This window comes from Carettochelys insculpta, chromosome 7 (genome assembly GCF_033958435.1).
Source record: "Carettochelys insculpta isolate YL-2023 chromosome 7, ASM3395843v1, whole genome shotgun sequence".
Classification (NCBI taxonomy): Eukaryota; Metazoa; Chordata; order Testudines; family Carettochelyidae; genus Carettochelys; species Carettochelys insculpta.
Genome location: NC_134143.1, coordinates 2,588,065 through 2,606,465, shown reverse-complemented (window position 1 = coordinate 2,606,465; position 18,401 = coordinate 2,588,065). Strand labels below are relative to the sequence as shown.

Below are 18,401 nucleotides of genomic sequence, written 5' to 3'. Positions count from 1 at the left end.
CCCCTCTGGCAAGTTGTGTCTCCTGACAGAGAGGTGTCTGTATTTGTCTGTGTCCAACCAGAAACCCGTCCTGGAGCACTTTAAAGGTTACTGACGTAATTTATCCAGTGCTGAGCTTTTGTGGGGCTGAACCACTGTGATGAACTGCCCACAACCAGCCCTTCCCACTCCCCAGCACAGACATTGTGCCTGAGGGAAGCCTCCTCTCTCCCCACCTGCCCCAGTGCCAGGATCCCACCAGCAGAGCCTGGAGTCCTGCCCGTCCTCTGCTCCCTAAGCCTGAGTCCCCCCCTCACTTTCACTCTGTGCTCCCCACTCCCTCCTTTCTCCCTGTTCACACCCCAGGGGTGGGGCGAGGAGGGCCCAGCTGTGGGGCACAGTTATCTCCTGTCTCTCACGGAGGGGGGATGGGCTGCGCTGCCCCAGCTGGAGCTCGTCAGGGGGAGTGTTTGATGCAGCGTAACGAGAAGAACATTTTGCCTTTCTGTCTCCTTCTGCCCTTCAGCCCCACTTGTGACCCTCCACACAACCCCTTTGCTCTATTACCAGCCCAGTGCAAATCCCTGTGCCCTGGGGGTGGGGCTGACTTTACAGCTTTCCCTGTGTGAAACCTTTGAGCAGGGCCGGGGACTTGGCAGCCAGTCAATGGCCTCCCAGGGGCTCTTGGCTTTTCCAGGGGATCCCACAGGCAGCCCTGGCCCAGACTCCTCTCACAGGGACCAGCTGCCCTTTGGATCCTCTTCACAACAGTCACTCACCTGCAGGGAGTGTGGAGCTGTGTAGACGGGACTGGCACTGGGGGCCCAGCTCAGAGGTGCCCTCAGGCCCCGTATCCGGACAGCGTGTGGGAAGTGAGGGGCACCACAGAGCTGGGCTGGTAGGGGCTGCAAGTCATGAGTAAGAGGCTTCCCAGGGCTGATAGGGGCTGTAGGTCAGGAGTGAGGGGCACCACATGTCTGCACTAAATACGAATCAACAGGGTGATGCTGTAGCACAAAAAGCAAACGTGATTCTGGGATGTATGAACAGGAGAGTTGTGATCGAGACGCGAGAAGGGGCACAGTACGTGGTGGACTGTGCAGGTACTTCTCTTCCCACAGCCCACACCTCCATGTGCTTCCCCACCATCTTGGCCATGTTCTGCCTCGGCTGGAGGTGTGAGAGGAGGGCGCAGGCAGGACTGGCAGGTACCAGCGCTCTGGGGCTGGGGCTGGGGCTGGGGCTGGCTGCTGTTGGTGCCTGCAGGGTACCTCTGGTGCCAGTGTGTCAGACCCCTGGGCACAGGTTGTAGTTCCCGGAGTCCTCTTCTGGCTGTGGCTGATCTGTGACGTGCTGGCTTCTGCCAGCGAGAGGGGCTGGGCTGTAGGGTGGAGGGAGGGTTCATGAGGCAGTTCACACTCTGTGGGGGTAGATCTGTGGTAGATACACAAGAGCAGAGCTCTTCTTGCATTTCAGGCACCACACTTGCTCTCGGGATATTTGTGTTCAATTCCCTGTCCTGACACAGATGGCCTGTGTGCCCTTGGGCAAGTCACTTAGACCTGAAAAAGGTGAAGGAGGGGCACTGTCAGAGTTACTCACACCACACACACACCCAGTGATGGGGAATATGCCCCTCAGACTGTTGGCAGCATCTCTGCCTCCCCACATGGTGCTTTGCCTCATGGGTGGTGTTACACTTCCCCCCACGGCCGCGCCCTCCTGACAATCTAACCTAATGGGAGTGTCCATCACACACTGAGAGGAGCAAACCTCCTCCGGCCCCGTGTCAGCCCCTAGACCTGGACAGGTTTAAAAGTGCCATAGGATCAGAGACTCCCAGGGTTGGGAGGAACCTCTTGAGGTCATGGAGTCCAGCCCCCTGCCTGAAGCAGGGTCACCCCTAACTCAATCGACTCAGGCAGGACTTTGTCGAGCTGGGACTTAAAAACCCCTAGGGATGGAGAATCCACCACCTCTCCAGGCAACGTATTCAAGTGATTCACCACCCTCCTGGGGACATGATATCCAACCTTCTGCTCTCCTGCTGTAACTTCAGACCATTGCTCCTTGTTCTGCCATCTGACACTGCTGAGAACTGCCTCTCTCCAGCCTCTTTCGAGCCCCCGCTCCGGAAGCTGAAAGCTCTCCTGAAAACGAAATAAGCCCAAGTCCCTCAGCCTCTCCTCACAGGTCGCCTGCTCCAGCCCATGAACCATTTTCATTGCCCTTCACCAGACTGGCTGCAAGGTATTCACATCCCTTGTGCACTGGGGTCCAGACCTGGACACAGTACTCCAGATGTGGCCTGCCCAGGGCCGAGTAGAGGGGAATAATCACTTCCCCAGAGCAGCTGGAAATGCTGAAATACAGCCTGTTCCCCTCCGCAGCTCACAGCTGGCTTCAGCCGCTGGATCCCTGTGTGGCCTTCAGTGCAAGTCAGTGTCACACCCTGCCTGGGGGCAGGGCCCTCCAGCCACTCAGCACGAGCCCATGCTGAGTACCCACTGCTATGGCTGCTGCCCTCACCCCGCCCTCTCGTGGGCCCAGTCACAGCTCCCAGCTTGTGCCAGGCAGTGAAAGCGGCCAACCCTAGTGGGGTGGGTTCTGAGCAGGAGGCAGACACTGACTGGCTGGTGCAGAGGAGTGACTGGAGGGGACAAATCAAGTGGTTACCCTGGGCTGGGATCAGGGGCCGGGGCAGACAGGCTGGGCTGGGGGCTCTCGCCAGCATATACCTTCCCCTTTCTGCCCAGGAGGCAGCAGTTCTCCGGCAGAGCAGCTGCTTTTAATTGCACGGCACATTGCTGCTGGCAGCTCAGACATTTCCTTCAGCACTATCAGCTGTGTGGCTCTGGCAGGCTCCTTCCACATCCCTGGACTCCTCCTTGCAGGGGGAGGAAGGGAAGCCTGGATATAACACAGGAGTTCAACAGTTGCTGCTCTTTAGACCGTCCCACATGCTGAAATAGCCTATTTTAAAGTATGCCTAGTGTGAGCTGAGGCTGCTGTGTGGCCATAGCTTTGTTTTTACACGAGATAGACGCGTCTTACGAAACTTTTGGCTTTTATTGCACAGCAGCCACCTCTGAGCTGAGGATTGAAGGGCATCTTAGGCTCATTGCAGGGCATTTTTAGCTGCCACCTTCCAGACACTTCCCAAGCGGTGCAGAGGAGCTGCTGTGTGAAGGCGAGTCAGTGCTGCAAAATGCCATCCCCCCAGGAGCCGTGTTCTCAGATGAGGTTTGCAGAGTTCAGCCAGTGAAAGCCGACAGACACGGCCCTGACTCTGCGCTCGGCTCCAGCTCGAAAAGGAAAAGCCTCTTTCACCAGCAGAAGTGGGAACAACAACATCAGGCTCTTAATGTGAGACTGCTGAGCAGCCAGCTGTGAATTTCCCTTGTGCCCCAGGAGCTCGATGAGCCCTGGCACTGCCCAGAGCGACACAACAATTCCCAAGCCAGGAAACTCCCTTTCCTTGGTAAGACCTGAGGCAGACGGATGGAGGCTCCAGTCCCCAGGTACCCGACTGGTAAGTGCAGGCTCTGGCCTGGGGAAGCACTGCAGGGCCTGATGCTGAGAAAGCCAAGGGAGACAGAGCAGCTGGAGAGCAGTGAAAAGGGCAGAGTGGAGCCCGACAGCTCAGGGTGAAAAGTGGCAGGCAAAGGCCAGCAGCTGGCCCCAGGGTGTAATGGTCAGAGCCCAAGACTCTGAGCCCTGCAAGCTGAGTGGGAATTGCAGTGGGACCTACTGGTGCTGAATGGCCAGACCATGGGGTTCTACAGGGACTCTTCCCCCTCTCCTGGCGTGACTGACTTCCCCCCCTCCCTCTGCAGGGCAGACTCCCCCCACTGGCGCTGGGGCTGTGCTCTGGCTGGCTGGAGGGCAGGGCTGCAGTCGGCTGGGGCTCTGGAACTTGAGAGTCTTTCTAGAGAGCCCTGTAGTCCTCATGCCACCTTGCCTGGGCAGCACTTCCTGACACTGCTGTTTCTCTCTGCCACTGCAGACGCTGGCGGTGGTGAGTGTGGGGTGTCCAGGTGCTCTCAGGGCGCTCACACTGCAATGGAGACACATCTCTGCTGTTCCCCTGACTGGAACATGGCTGCCGGGGGCATCTGCCTGGGCTCATGGGGGCGAATGCCATGGAGCTAAACACTGCAGTGGGACATTGGAGCCGTGGCTGGAGCCTGGGCTCACAGACCCTCCCCCTGCGTGTTACCCTGGACCCCCCGGCATTTCTCCCTTGGGCTGGCTGCTGTGGAGCCAAGACACTGGCCCATTCTGCGGGGGGGTCATTTTCTGACACACACAAAGCAGGGCCTTGGCCTCACTGGAGGAGCCGCCCACAGTCAGGCAGCCCCCATGTGCCGTTTGCTGCGAGAGCTCAGACCTACCCCTTTCCCACAGGGACAGGATTGTCCGTGGGGTGCTGGAGCCCTGACCCCTCAGCAGGTGTTGTCACTGCATGAAACCTCCATTGGGGTCAGACCAAATTTCCAGGCCTGTCTTTGGGCAGTGGGCAACACCAGCTGCCCCAGACGGCCAGTCCCCAGGCACCACTGGGAGCTGAGCCCAGGATCTCCTGTGTGCTAGGCAGGCGCTTTACCCAGCTGAGCCCTGGTGCCTGCCTCCCGGAGGCTTTTGCTGTCTGCCCCCACCTGACTCCTGCCAGCCCCGCCTGGGCCTGCCCAGCTCTGCTGGTGTTCGGACCCTGTCAGGCAGAGGAGCTGGAGACATTTACTCCCAAGTGGGGGTGACTCTTCGGCCAGGTCTGGGCTAGAAAATGTGCTGGTGTCACTCCATGACTCGGGGTGTAAATATTATCCCCCCTCCTGAGCAGTGCAGTGATACTGACCCAGCCCCGTGCACAGGCAGCAAGAATCGGAGGCTGACAGCTGCTGGGCCCCAGCCCCCTGTCCCTGGCAGAGGCAGAAGTGCTGGAGACAAGAGCGCTGTGCAGAGCTCCCCTGGCGTCAGCGCCTGCTGCGTGTGAGACACGGTGGGCTTGTGCCCTGCGCTCTCCAGTCAGTGCTCTGGTGCGGGAAGGTTCATTACTTTCCTCCTGACCCAACTCGAAAGCACCAGCCATTGGACCCCCCCCGGCTCCGGCTCCTCCACACAGGCTGGCTGGCTGGCAGAGAGTGCCACGGCCGGGCACAAGGACTCGGCTCCCTGGGATGCACTGAGCGACGGAGCAGGTGGGGAGGCCTGGGGGGATAGCGGAGAGAGCAGCAGATGGGTGGGCCGGTGGGAGCAGAGGTGAGAGCAGCAGGCAGACTGCAGTGGAAGAGGCAGAGCAGGGATGGGAAGAGGTGAACCGGGAGTAGGGGGAGAGCACAGGTGGGGCCTCAGAGGGAGGAGGCTGAGGAAGGAGTGTGGAGGGGATGGGGCCCAGTGAGCAAACGAGTGCCCCCCACCCCCCACTTCTACAGAGCTCCAAGTGCTCAAATGAAGGTTCCACTTCTCGGGAGCTTCCAGCGCTGGCAGCAGCTGTTTGTGAAGAAGGGCTTTGGGAGCCTGGGGGGCCCCAATCTGCGTGTGCAGCCTGCACGTCCAAAGCGGCACTTTCACAAACTGCACGTCCACCATTATGCTAATGAGGCTCTGCATATTCATGTCAGCACCTCATTAGCATCTGCCAAAATCCCTCATTGTCCTGTCTGTTCCCAAGGGAGGGAGTAGTGGAGATGTGCCCTGTTTGTGCCTCTGCTCAGGGCTGTGAAAGTGACCTCTGGCATGAAGGGTGTCGTCACTGGCAGAGCCTCATCTCAACAGAGCTGAGCCATCCAGTGGCAAGTCCCTGATCCACTGCACTGAGCAAAGGAAGAAGAAAGACACAGCTGAAGATTTGGGACCCCAACTGCACATGTGAGTTATCAGAGAAAGGCAGAAGAAGGGCTTGTCTGGGACTTTAACCCAGGACCTCTCCCCGCCCCCGAAAAAGAGAATCATACCCATAGTCCAACAAGCCACCCTTAAAGAGCTTCTTCCAGCAACAGGTTTGAACAAACAGCCAGTGCTCAGCTAAGTGCTGCTCCCAAATTCACCTTTCCAAGGTCTCTTCACAGTCCTGAAGCAAGAAACCAACTTCACACTCTGGACGGTTCACAAAGAACACAGTGTGGAAGAAACACATGGGGACCTATCCAGGAATTATACAGGAAGATACCCCCAAGAGACCCTGCTCCAGAAGGTTACACAACGGAAGTTACAGCTGTTTGGGTGGATCTGCAGAATGAACGATGAACCAGCAATCACGCCCCTGGTATTTGCAGTATCAGACTGTTTCTGTAGGAGAAGCAGAGCCCACAGAGATTGGGTAGATGACACAGTGGATGGGTGCAGAGGTCGTCTACACAAACTGAGCCACTCCGCACTGGACAGGGAAAGATGGAAGGAAATCGTGAGGGAGGCGTCGGGCAGCAACGGGCGCTGAGCTCATGGCTGTTGTTGATGATGACGGGCTCTGTGAATTAGCTGGTTAAAGCAGGTGCCTTGTAAAGAGGAGACCCTACGTTCCACTCCCAGTGCTGCCTGGGTGTTGGGTTTTGCTGCACTTGGCTTTGGCCACTATAAGGCCACTTGCCTTTCTGATCCTTTTCTGTGACCCATAAGGGCTGTTCTGATGGTTTACATCAGGCAGGAACAAACGTTCAACATCAGCACCCACTTTTTCTCCCTGCAGTCAGCTGAGACCCCCACCCTGGAAGGGATGAGCTGCGCTCCCTTGTTGAGCACAGGGGGGCTGGCAGGGGAGGCAGAGGACACCGGCTGTGTGTGATTGCCTGGGTCAGTGTTTCCCAATTTTACTTGGCCACAGAACCCTTTCAAACTTCAAAGAATTTCACAGAATCCCTAATAACCCCTTAACCCCTCTAAGCCCCAAATCTGCGCCCCCATCCCCAGGCTTAACCACTCTCAGCCCCAAATCTGCCCCCCCATCCCCAGGCTTAACCCCTCTCAGACCAAATCTGCCCCCCTCATCCCCAGGCTTAACTCCTCTCACCCCAAATCTCCCCCCCCATTCCCAGGCTAAGCCCCTCTCAGACCAAATCTGCCCCCCCATCCCCAGGCTTAGCTCCTCTCAGACCAAATCTGCCCCCTTCTTCCCCAGGCTTAACCTCTCTCAGCCCAAATCTGACACCCTCATCCCCAGGCTTAATCCCTCTCAGCCAATATCTACCCCCTCATCCCCAGGTTTAACCCCTCTCAGCCCAAATCTGCCCCGCTCATCCCCAGGCTTAATCCCTCTCAGCCCAAATCTGACACCCTCACCCCCAGGCTTAACCCCTCTAAGCCCCAAACCTTCCCAAATACCTCACCCAATCTGAGGCTTGAATGTACCTCTGCTCCTCCAACTCAAGTCCGGGGGGCCCGACTTAGGACAACGCAGAACCTGCCTGACTCCCCTTCCAGCAGTGGCAGCAGCCAGACCTGCAAATATTGCGTTAAGCCCCGTGCAGCTCTGGAGCCACAGGTTGCTGACCCCGAACGGGGAACCCTGACTGTCACTTTGGGAACACCGATTGGGGAACACTGGCCGTGTGAGAGGTGACAAATAAAGACACATCAGTGACAAGACTGGAGCTGAACTGAGATCTTTGGGAAGTGGGTGGAAGACGTCTCTGGCGAGCCCCAAAGTTGCAGTGCTGGGACTTGAAGCCTTTTATCGGAGCAGGTGTTTACTCCCTGGTGTGTGAGGGTTGCAACCTGGCACTTAGGGAACTGGCCTTGGGAGGGATAAAAGGTCTCAGTGTGTGGAAGTTGGTGTCACGCTGGAGAAGTGGTTCCGTCTAAGGGTGGGCAGTTTGGACTCCCCGGAGACGGAGGAGAGGGAAACTGGGACAATGTAGAAAGGGAACTCCAGAGAGTGACCACATGGCCCTCTGGCAAACACCAGACACCAGTCTCTGGGGATAGGGGAGCTGCTCTCATGTGTCAGGCCTTTTCCGTGATGGGGGGCTGCTGCCTCATGATGAGGCCCCAGAGATAGAGGTGCCACAGCGAGATGAAGGGGTGCAGAGAATGGGGGATCCACAGCCCCCTCGTGGGGGTGTGTGCTGAGAATAGGGGCCCTGAAACCTCCCAGGAGAGGGGCCAGGGAATGCAGCAGCCACCCCATGGCAGGGGTCCCTGGAAGTGGGGCTGTCATGTTGGATAAATGTGCGGCTGTCCCATGGAGGAGATTCCCCATAGCAGGAGCTGCCCCCTGAGTTGTGCCATGCCGGTGAATGAGGCAGCTGGCCCATGGAGGAGTTTCCTGGCAGCAGAGTGACTTGCGGAAATAACAGCCTAAACATGTGACAACTATGGCAGCACCAGTAAGGGAGTGGACAGAGCTGAGGTCTCTGGGGAGTAGCTCTCTGCTGTGTGAAGGACCTGCCCTTCCATCTTCCCCAGCCCTCCCAACAGGCAATGCGTATTACAGTGACTCTGGTGGCATTTCAACCCACAGCCTTTGAATGACTGACCTTAACTCCACACAGCCATGGCAGCTTAGCAGTCCAACATGTTTTCCATTGCACCCCAGAGCCCTGTGTGCTATACAGCACATCCTCTCCTCCGGCACTCAGACGCCAGGGGCACCCAGCACATGGGGTCTCCTCACTGACAGTCCTGGCTAAGAGCCATCAACGCACCTCTCCTCCGGGGACTTAGCTCATTCTTTTAGGTACCCAGCTGGGGTTGTGCCCTTCACAGCACAGTGACACACCTCTGAGACCCCAGAATTTCGGAAAACAATTCAAAAATGAGATTGATCCATGCATGGCCTAAAATTTTCAAGAGACAGACAGACAGACAGACAGACAGACAGACAGATTATTTTTTATGTTCCTTTATTGTTCCAGAGTCTTAGGGTGGATGACTTTGTTTCGGTCTTCACTGACAAGTCAGATGAAGGATTGCCTAACATAGTGAATGCTAGTGGGAAAGGAGTAGGGTTAGAAGTTGAAATATGAAAAGAACAAATTAAAAATCACTTCAAAATGAGATGTCTGCAAGTCACCAGGGCCTGATGAAATGCATCCGAGAATACTCAAGGAGCTGATAGAGGAGGTATCTGACCTTTAGCTATCATCTTTGGAAAAATCATGGGAGACAGGAAAGATTCCAGAAGACTGGGAAAGGGCAAATACAGTGCCCATCTATAAAAAGGGGAATAAGAATAACCCAGGAAACTACAGGCCAGTCGGCTTAAATTCTATTCCAGGAAAGATAATGGAGCAGGAAATTAAAGAAATCATCTGCAAGCACTTGGAAGGTGGTAATGTGATAGGAAACAGTCAGCGTGGATTTATAGACAACAAATCACGTCAAACCAATCTGATAGCTTTCTTTGATAGGATAATGAGCTTTGTGGGTAAGGGAGAAGGGGTAGATGTGGTATACCTAGACTTTAGTAAAGCATTGATACAGTGTCACATGATATTCTTATAAAAAAACTGGGCAAATACAACTTCGATGAGGCTTCTATAAGGTGGGTGTATAACTGGCTGGATAATCGTACTCAGAGAGTAGTTCTTAATGGTTCTCAGTCCTGCTGGAAAAGTATAACAAGTGGGGTTCCGCAGGGGTCTGTTCTAGGACTGGTTCTGTTCAATATCTTCATCAATGATTTAGATATTGGCATAGAAAGTACACTTATTAAGTTTGCAGATGATACCGAGCTGGGAGGGGTTGCAGCTGCTTTGTGGGACAGGGTCCTAATTCAAAATGAACTGGATAAATTGAAGAAATGGTCTGAGGTAAACAGGAGGAAGTTAAATAAGGACAAATGCAAAGTGCTCCACTTGGGAAGGAACAATCAGTTTCACACACACAGAATGGGGGAGACTGTCTGGGAACGACTGCAGCAGAAAGGGATCTAGGGGTTCTAGTGCACCACAAGCTAAATAGGAGTCAACAGTGTGATGCTGTTGCAAAAAAACACCACACATGATTCTGGGATGTGTTAACAGGTATGTTGTGAACAAGGCACGAGAAGTCATTCTTTTCCTCTGCTCTGCGGCGGTTAGGCCTCAGCTGGAGTATTGTGTCCAATTCTGGGCACCGCAGTTCAGGAAAGGTGTGGAGAAATAGGAAAGGGTCAAGAAAAGAGCAACAAGAATGACCAAAGGTCTCGAGAACATGAGCCATGAAGAAAGGCTGAAAGAATTGGGCTTGTTTAGTTTGGAAAAAAGAAGATTAAGGGGGGACATGATAGAGGTTTTCAGGTATCTAAAAGGATGTTATAAGGAGGAGGGAGAAAACTTGTACTTGTTAACCTCTGAGGATAGAACAAGAAGCAATGGGCTAAAACTGCAGCGAGGGAGGTCTAGGTTGGACATTTGGAAAAAGTTCCTCACTGTCAGGGTGGTCAAACACTGAAATAAATTGCCACGGGAGGTTGCATAATCCCCATCTCTGGAGATATTTAAGAACAGGTTAGATAAGTGTCATCAGGGATGGTCTAGACAGTACTTGGTCCTGCCACGAGGGCAGGGGGCTGGACTCAATGACCTCTCAAGGTTCCTTCCTGTCCTAGCACTCTATGATTCTATGATCAGTAGATGCCAGTAAATATCCATTTCACTCCAGAAACTGATGTTTCTTTTCCGATTTGGAATTACTGAAGGGCACAGACAGGGCCCAGAGGGATGAGGCGATGGGAGCCCTTGGCAGAGTTGGATTTCAGGCTGTGGAGTTCTGAGGGTTCCAGATCTGCTCTTGACAGTTTTGGTTTTAACGGTTACAAAGTTTGGAGTTTGGAGTGGGTGTCTGCTGCCATTCAGTAAATACTGTCTGAGCACCGTATTGTCTCACCTCCTGCAATGCAGAGCTTCCCACGGCTCTGCCCATTGACATGGATAAAACCTTTGCAGCTGGGAGCGTGTCAGGAGATAAATGTAAAATACTGTAAATATTAATTCTGTCAGAACTATGGATTAAATTCACTGAATGCTGCCTAGGGCTGAATATCACCCCGTAGACACACCCAGTTCTGGCAGCTTATCAGGAGTGGGGGATTCTCGTGTCCAGGTGCAGCCCCAGTGACCTGCCACAGCAGCACAAGTGGCAGATTGCAGGCTGGGCGCCCAAGTGTGGTCGGCTTTTCCCCAAAGCCCCCAGGGCTGCAATGACACCAGCTGGCTCTGCCCACTCCAGCCAAGAGCCGAGTCAGTTCCGGGAAGGGGAATGCCCAGTATTTGCTGCAGGCTGGGCCTAGTCTGAAGTGAGGAAGCTGAAACTAGCCCTGTTCCCCAGCCCCGAGGGCGCCAGGGCTGCAGTGAGCCCTGTGAAAAGTCTCCAGGAGGGAGCGACGTGTCCCGTCTGTCTGGAGCAGTTCAAGGACCCCATGATTACAGAGTGTGGGTACAACTTCTGCCCAGCCTGCCTCAGCCAGTGCTGGGGGGGGCCCGATCCATCCCCCTCCTGCCCTCAGTGCAGAGAGACTGTGTGGCAGGGACACCTCCGGCCCAACAGGCAGCTGCAAACGAAGTGGAACTGCTCAGAGGGCTGAGTTTGCTGGCAGTGAAGGGAGCCGGAGGGGACGGGGTGTATGGGGAGCATCAGGAGGCTCTGAAACTGTTCTGTGAAGAGGATCAAAGCCCCATCTGTGTGGTCTGTGACGGACCCTGGGCTCACCGCGCTCACACGGTGCTGCCCACAGAGGAGGCTGCCCAGGAGCACAAGGGCGGGAAATTCAGTCTTACATTTAAATCGAATCACTGGCTAATTTGATTGGCACTTTCCTGACGCACTCGTCATTCAGCCCGTGAAGCCTTCCTGGCACAGGAGAGGTTGTAAGGAAATAACGGATCTCTCAGTGCGGGAACAGAGGCAAACGCTCCAGTGTCAAAGGAGAGCTGGTGTGGGGCACTTCCTGTGAGGTACTAAACCCTTCTGCAGGGCAGCCCCCGCTGGGGAACTGGGCCACTTGGGAACGAGGGGAAGGGGTTAAGGGACAGTGAGGCTAAATGCTAAGGGCTGGGGGGTGGTTTACGCCAGAGTGCTGCCTTTGGGCTGGAGGAGAGGGAATTGGGAACTGGAGTTGCTATCAGTGACTTATATCATAGAATTTCCTGATATTACCTGTGTTTCCATCTCAGTACTTGTGAGAGACCCTGAGGAGACCTGGACTTTGTGCAACACACTTATACACACCTACACTCATCCACCCTTGACTCCATCTGCTGGGCAGCAGACTGTGAGGTAAATTGGGGTAGTGACTGCAAATTCTGGTACATGGTGAGAAGGCTTCCACCCTCCCCCAGTGTCATGGGTTCACATCACATCCCCTCCTAGGCAGTTTCTTTCTTGCATTGATATTGATTTTCTCAGCCAATACAGCAGGTCTCTCCCAGCTTGCACTGGCGTCTTGGCCTTTGGTAGCACACGGCTGTTCTTGTTCTCCGATTTGGTCGAAGCAAAGACAGTACAAATGGATAATTCCATCCTCTTTGGAGTGTGGCAGAGGATTTTCTTCTCTTCGTTTCTATCCTCACTTGCCCAAGGAGGAGAGAAGAAAACTTTTCCCCAGCTGACTGTCCCCCTTCAGTGCTCTGCAGCTTCAGGGCTTTCTGCATTCGCTCCAGCTGTGCACTGGGCATGTACATGAGCTATGATTATCCAGGGGACGGTGAGAAATGTGGAGCTCGGTGCTCATCCGACTCACTTACACAAGGACAAGAGATGGAGAGTTCAAAAGTGTGATGGGAAAAGTGTCATTGAGAAGGGGAAGGTGATGGTTTGTGTTAAATAAACCTGGGGCTGCCGGAGGGGAGGTGGCAGCCTGGCTGGGGTGTCTGTGGCTGTCTGCAGGGCAGGCATGACGGTGACCCCCTGAACAGTATGGAACATACGTGCTATTGGGAGAAAGCTTTTGCACATGCTGGGGACAGGAGCGGAGCAGTCACTGAAGCAGGCAGCTTGTGCGCCATTACCTGTGCAGGGGCTCAGAGCTGGGTAGAGCAGTAAAGGTGGAACAAGCCTGCACTGCTGTGAGGAAGGGACACTGAGGCAGTCCTACTGAGGAGTTTAACTCAGATTGCAAGAGGCAGAGTCCTGAGCTCTGTGCTTTACACCAGAGGACCGGCTGCTTGTGTATCACTGACTCTTCTCTCCCCCAGCTTACACGCTGCACTCTGCCTTTAGGGCTTGTTTGCATCTGCTCCCTCTCCTGGGCCTGGCAGGGCTGTGACTGTGCTGCTGGACCTCCTGTGCACTGGGGCTGGAGCCTGGGAACACCACGTCTGCCTCTCCTAAGTGCTCTGGGTGCAACCAATGGCAAGAAGAGAATCCATTGAGGGTCTTGCATTTTGCTTTCCTGGTTTGTTGAAGGGGTCCCTGGGTGGTGGCAGGAAACATTGAGCAGATATGAACATTGTTGGTTGGAAGGTTTGTCTCTGTTTCTCCTCCTTGTGAAAAAGGCAAATTGGAGAAGCTGTTGCACCACTGCTACTGATGAAGTTTTTAGAAGTTCTTCGTGCCCTTTGCTTGCCCGTTCTTCGAAGGGAAACTTGCTGATGCACTAGCTCCTGTGAACACTTCATAAAAGCACCAAAACACCAGTGTGTATTTTCTGCAGTGTCGTGGTTAGCACATTGGTTGAACTTGTAAATAATTGCTTGTTCTAAGCCAGGTAGAAACAGTCCTGCTACCTCTTCTGTGGGGCCAACTCATTTGTGGAAGAATCCTTAAGAGCTCTGCCTTCTTCCTCATTGGTTATTTTTTTCCTTTCATGAAACTTTAATATCTAAGGATGGGGGAGAATATGAGCCAATGGCTACGTATACACGTGCAGCCAACATCGAAATAGTCTATTTCGATGAATAACGTCTACACGTCCTCCAGGGCCGGCAACGTCGATGTTCAACTTCGATGTTGCTCAGCCCAACATCGAAATAGGCACAGCGAGGGAACGTCTACACGTCAAAGTAGCACACATCGAAATAGGGATGCCAGGCACAGCTGCAGACAGGGTCACAGGGCGGACTCAACAGCAAGCCGCTCCCTTAAAGGGCCCCTCCCAGACACAGTTGCACTAAACAACACAAGATCCACAGAGCTGACAACTGGTTGCAGACCCTGTGCCTGCAGCATAGATCCCCAGCTGCCGCAGAAGCAGCCAGAAGCCCTGGGCTAAGGGCTGCTGCCCACGGTGACCATAGAGCCCCGCAGGGGCTGGAGAGAGAGCATCTCTCAACCCCCCAGCTGATGGCCGCCATGGAGGACCCAGCAATTTCGACGTTGCGGGACGCGGATTGTCTACACGGTCCCTACTTCGACGTTGAACGTCGAAGTAGGGCGCTATTCCTATCTCCTCATGAGGTTAGCGACTTCGACGTCTCGCCGCCTAACGTCGAAGTTAACTTCGAAATAGCGCCCGACGCGTGTAGACGCGACGGGCGCTATTTCGAAGTTGGTGCCGCTACTTCGAAGTAGCGTGCACGTGTAGACGCAGCTAATAAGAGCTCCCATCACTTGGGTGCTTGGTTGCCCCCTATTTAGCAAAGATGATGATAGAAGAATTCCAACCCTCAGGGTGGCAATCTGGCAGTTTCTCCTTCATCCATTTCTTTTCAGCTAATGTCAAAGCACGTCCCAGCATTAGGTCAGGGTGACTGTGTCTAAAAACCTGCTGTGCTGGAGAATGGCTGTTTGGTGTTGAAAGAGTTGTGCTACAGTTGTGTATGGAAACTGTCTGCCTGACTCATAAAATATTAAAGAAAATTAGTGGCTCAAGAGCATTATTTCCAGCAGTGTCGAGACAGCTGCGTGGTCTAAGGTGCCAGATGTAAGATACTGTCTTTCCTTTCCCTGGATGTTCTGGCCTCCAGAAGGAAAGGTGGGTTCAAATCCATTTCCTGAGGCGAGTGGCTTTCTCCACATGCTGAACTGGCCTTGATTCAATGCCTCACCGAACAGCGCACCAGTGGTTGCTTTGGATTTCTGTTAGAGCAGGGGCAAGACTGAGGCAGAATTCAGATATGAACCTCTCAGGAGAGTGAAGGTGAACCTCCCACTCTGGCAGTGTGACCACACAGTCAAGGGGCCAACACCCACCATCTGCACCAGGCTTCTCTTCTCTGCTCTGAGAACTGCATGAATGCCAGCTCTGTAATGCAGCACAGGAGCTGTGTCACCAGCCCCACCGGGTAGCTGAGCCTTGGGTTAGTTGGCTGATCTCAGCCTGTGGCCAGAAGGATGCCACGGGAAGGGGAGGGAGACACACACCTGTCTGTGGTGCCTGCAACGCCCTGGGGGTGTGGAAGGGAAGGGAGAAAAGAAAACAGGCTGAGTCCCTCTCTGCTCACACAGGGGATGGGAACTGCTGTGGAGATTTCAATAGCATCAAGGGGCTCAAAAAGAGCCAAAGGCATGAACTTGATCCCATCAAACTCCCTTTTACACTTCCCTGTTTCCTTCCCTCCCCTATTGCTCTGCCTCTGGCTTTTAAAGCTGCTCACCCAGCTCAGGCCTTCCCCCTCCTTAGCCACACAGGGCAGGCTGAGCCTCAGGCTGATCAAAGGCAACCAAGGGAACAAGGGATCAAACCCTCCCAGACACACAATCCCACCTGACACCATCACAGAAATCAGCTGCAATCAGCATCAAACGGCAAACACCCAGCGAACTCACTTCACTCCCACCAAACCACAATGCACTCACTGGCACCTCTCCAGCAGCGCCTTCTGCTGCTCCCCATCTTACGCTCCCCTGTCTCAGGCCACTGGCCAAGACTCCATGTTAAGTCACCTAAATTGTTCTGTCCCAAATCAGGGCTAGTTGGCAGACAAACGACTGGGGGGTCCCAGCCACCGTTCCCTTTTTGCTGCCTTACAAAAAGAGACTTGGGGAGAAAAATCACCTACTTGAGCAAGTTCCATCTTTGTGCTGCAGCCGCCGTCGGTGTTCCCTGTAACCGGTGGGCTCGTGCGAGTGCTCAGCAGAGTTTCCAATGCTCCCCAGCCCATTAGCAGAGCATCCCCAGCTCGGTTTCTTGTTTCTACTGATGGTGCACATTTGCTCAGTCACGAGTGTGCATAAAATGCATTCCACACCTGCATGGAAAGGGTCAGAGGGAACATTGACCCCCAACTCCTGGGACCTGACACCATTTTCATCCCCACCCTGAAAAATGGCCTCATCAGATTGGGTTGGACCAGAAAGAGACGGATCATCGCTTAATAAATAATATTTACAGCCCAAGGCAAAGGGCACAGACCAGGCTTTCACCATTTGGGGCCGGAAGACCATGAGCATCAGGATGCCTGAGCTGGGTCCACAAGAGCCTAAAAGATGAGGTGCCTTGATTTTAGCCAAATACCACCACCACCAGCAGCTTCGGCTGAATTGGAAACACCACCTGGGAAGTGAGACTAAGACCTTGTCTATATTACATCATTAGGTTAACGTCGGCTGCCCTGCACTGACCTAGCTGTGGAAGTGACAACGATTCCTCAGCTCTCATCCCCTATTAACCCTCCTCTACTTAAGATACCTTGATGACATTTTTATGATTTGGACTCATGGTATAGAGACTCTAGAAGAATTCCACAGAGACTTTTACAATCTCCACCCCACCATCAACTTATGCCTCAATTACTCCACGCAAGAGATACATTTCCTGGACACTGCAGTACTAATCAAGGATGGTCTGATCAGTACCACACTGTACCAGAAACCCACTGATCGCTATACTTACCTACACCCTTCTAGCTTCCATCCTGAACATATAACGAGATCCATTGTTTTCAGTCAAGCCCTCAGATACAATCGCATTTGCTCTGATCCAACTGACAGAGACCAAAAACTACAAGATCTCTACAAAATATTCATAAACTTGAATTACCCACCAGGAGAAAAAAAAAAACAAATTGACAGGACCAGACAAATACCCAGAGACCAGCAACTCCAAGACAGGCCCCAAAAAGCCAAGAACAGAACACCACTGGTCATCACCTACAGCCCCCAACTCAAACCACTGCAATGCATTATCAAAGACTTACAACCTATCCTTAATCGGGATGCCACACTCCAGAAGGCCCTTGGTGACAGGCCTGTTCTCTTCTCCAGACAACTTCCCAACCTTACGAGGATTCTGACCAATATCTAGAGTCTATCCCGCAGGAACACCAGTTCTGGGACTTTTCCTTGCAACAAACCCCACTACCAGCTTTATCCACATATCTTTTCTGGAGATACCATCACTGGACCTAACCAGATTATTCACAGAATCACAGGCACATTCTCATGTTTCTCTGCTAACATCATTTATGCCATCATGTGCCAACAATGCCCGGGTGCTTTGTATATTGGACAGACTTCAAACTCTCTGCGACAAAGAGTTTTTGGGCACAAAACAGACATCAAAACACTCCTGATCCACAAAACAGTTAGTCTACATTTTAATGGAGTGGGCCATTCTGCTAATGAGTGAAGAGTTTGCGTCTTATTGAAGAAGAATTTTCAGTCTGCTTTTGAAAGAGAAACTGCTGAACTCTCTTTCATATTCTAATTCCACACAGTAACACTTGGTTTCAACCAGGATGCGAATTTTCTGGGACATTTTAGGGGCTCTTTTGCATACTTGGTTTAATCTAATTCTTGACCCTCACCCCGCCCTGCCACTCTGCTCTCTTATTTGCTCACATTGATAGTTTTTTTCTGATTTGTCAACCTTGATTTCTGTTTTTGGTTCTCTGTGTCTAAAATATTGAGTCTGTTCTGGGCTGGCTCTGGTCTGAAGAAGTGGGTCTGTCCCACCAAAGCTCACCTCATAAATTCTTTTGTTAGTCTTTAAACTGCTACTGGACTGCTTTTTTGTTTTCATTTCAATTGGTGCCTGTTGATTTCAGTGCCTCTCTACTTTCCTTTTACATCACCTGCACAGCTGGCCAGAAGGAACTAACCTGTCAGAGTCCTCTGTGCCTTATACCTGTCACATGAGAGCCTGTAAGAAAAGTGGCAGATTGGGGAAGTAAAAGTGAGAGGGTTTGATTGACTCCAAAGGGCGCTGTATGCTAATCAGGAAGGGTGTGTCTGCAAACAGCCACATGCGACAGCCTCTGATACACTGCGTCCCAAAGCAGCTGAATTGGGCTTCAGTGAAAGATGTGGTTGGTTTTAGACTTTTGTCCCTTAGTTCGAGGAGGGTGGAAGCAGCTGTTTGAAAATGTTCCCCATGGGCAGGAAGCTTGTGCGTGTTCTGCTGGGTGTGCAGCTGAGGAGTATGTGGTTAAGACTGTACTTTTAGGGATCATTTTTGTAGTGTGTAGCTAAAGAAGGGCATGTGGGTGTTCTTGGTTTTGCCAACCATGATGATGAATTGAAGTGTTCTCTTCTGAGCATGAGGTAAGCAGGCAATGCTGCTGTTTGCTTTTGATGATTGTTCTTGTTTTCTCTTGGAAACAAGAAGAAGAGAACTTAGTCTGAGTGGT

General features: G+C 53.0%; 1 pseudogene; it reads left to right on the top strand.

Annotated features, from left to right (window-relative positions):
* Nucleotides 1–18,201: 18,201 nt before the first annotated feature.
* On the top strand, nt 18,202–18,401 carry LOC142016228 (small nucleolar RNA U3; annotated as a pseudogene).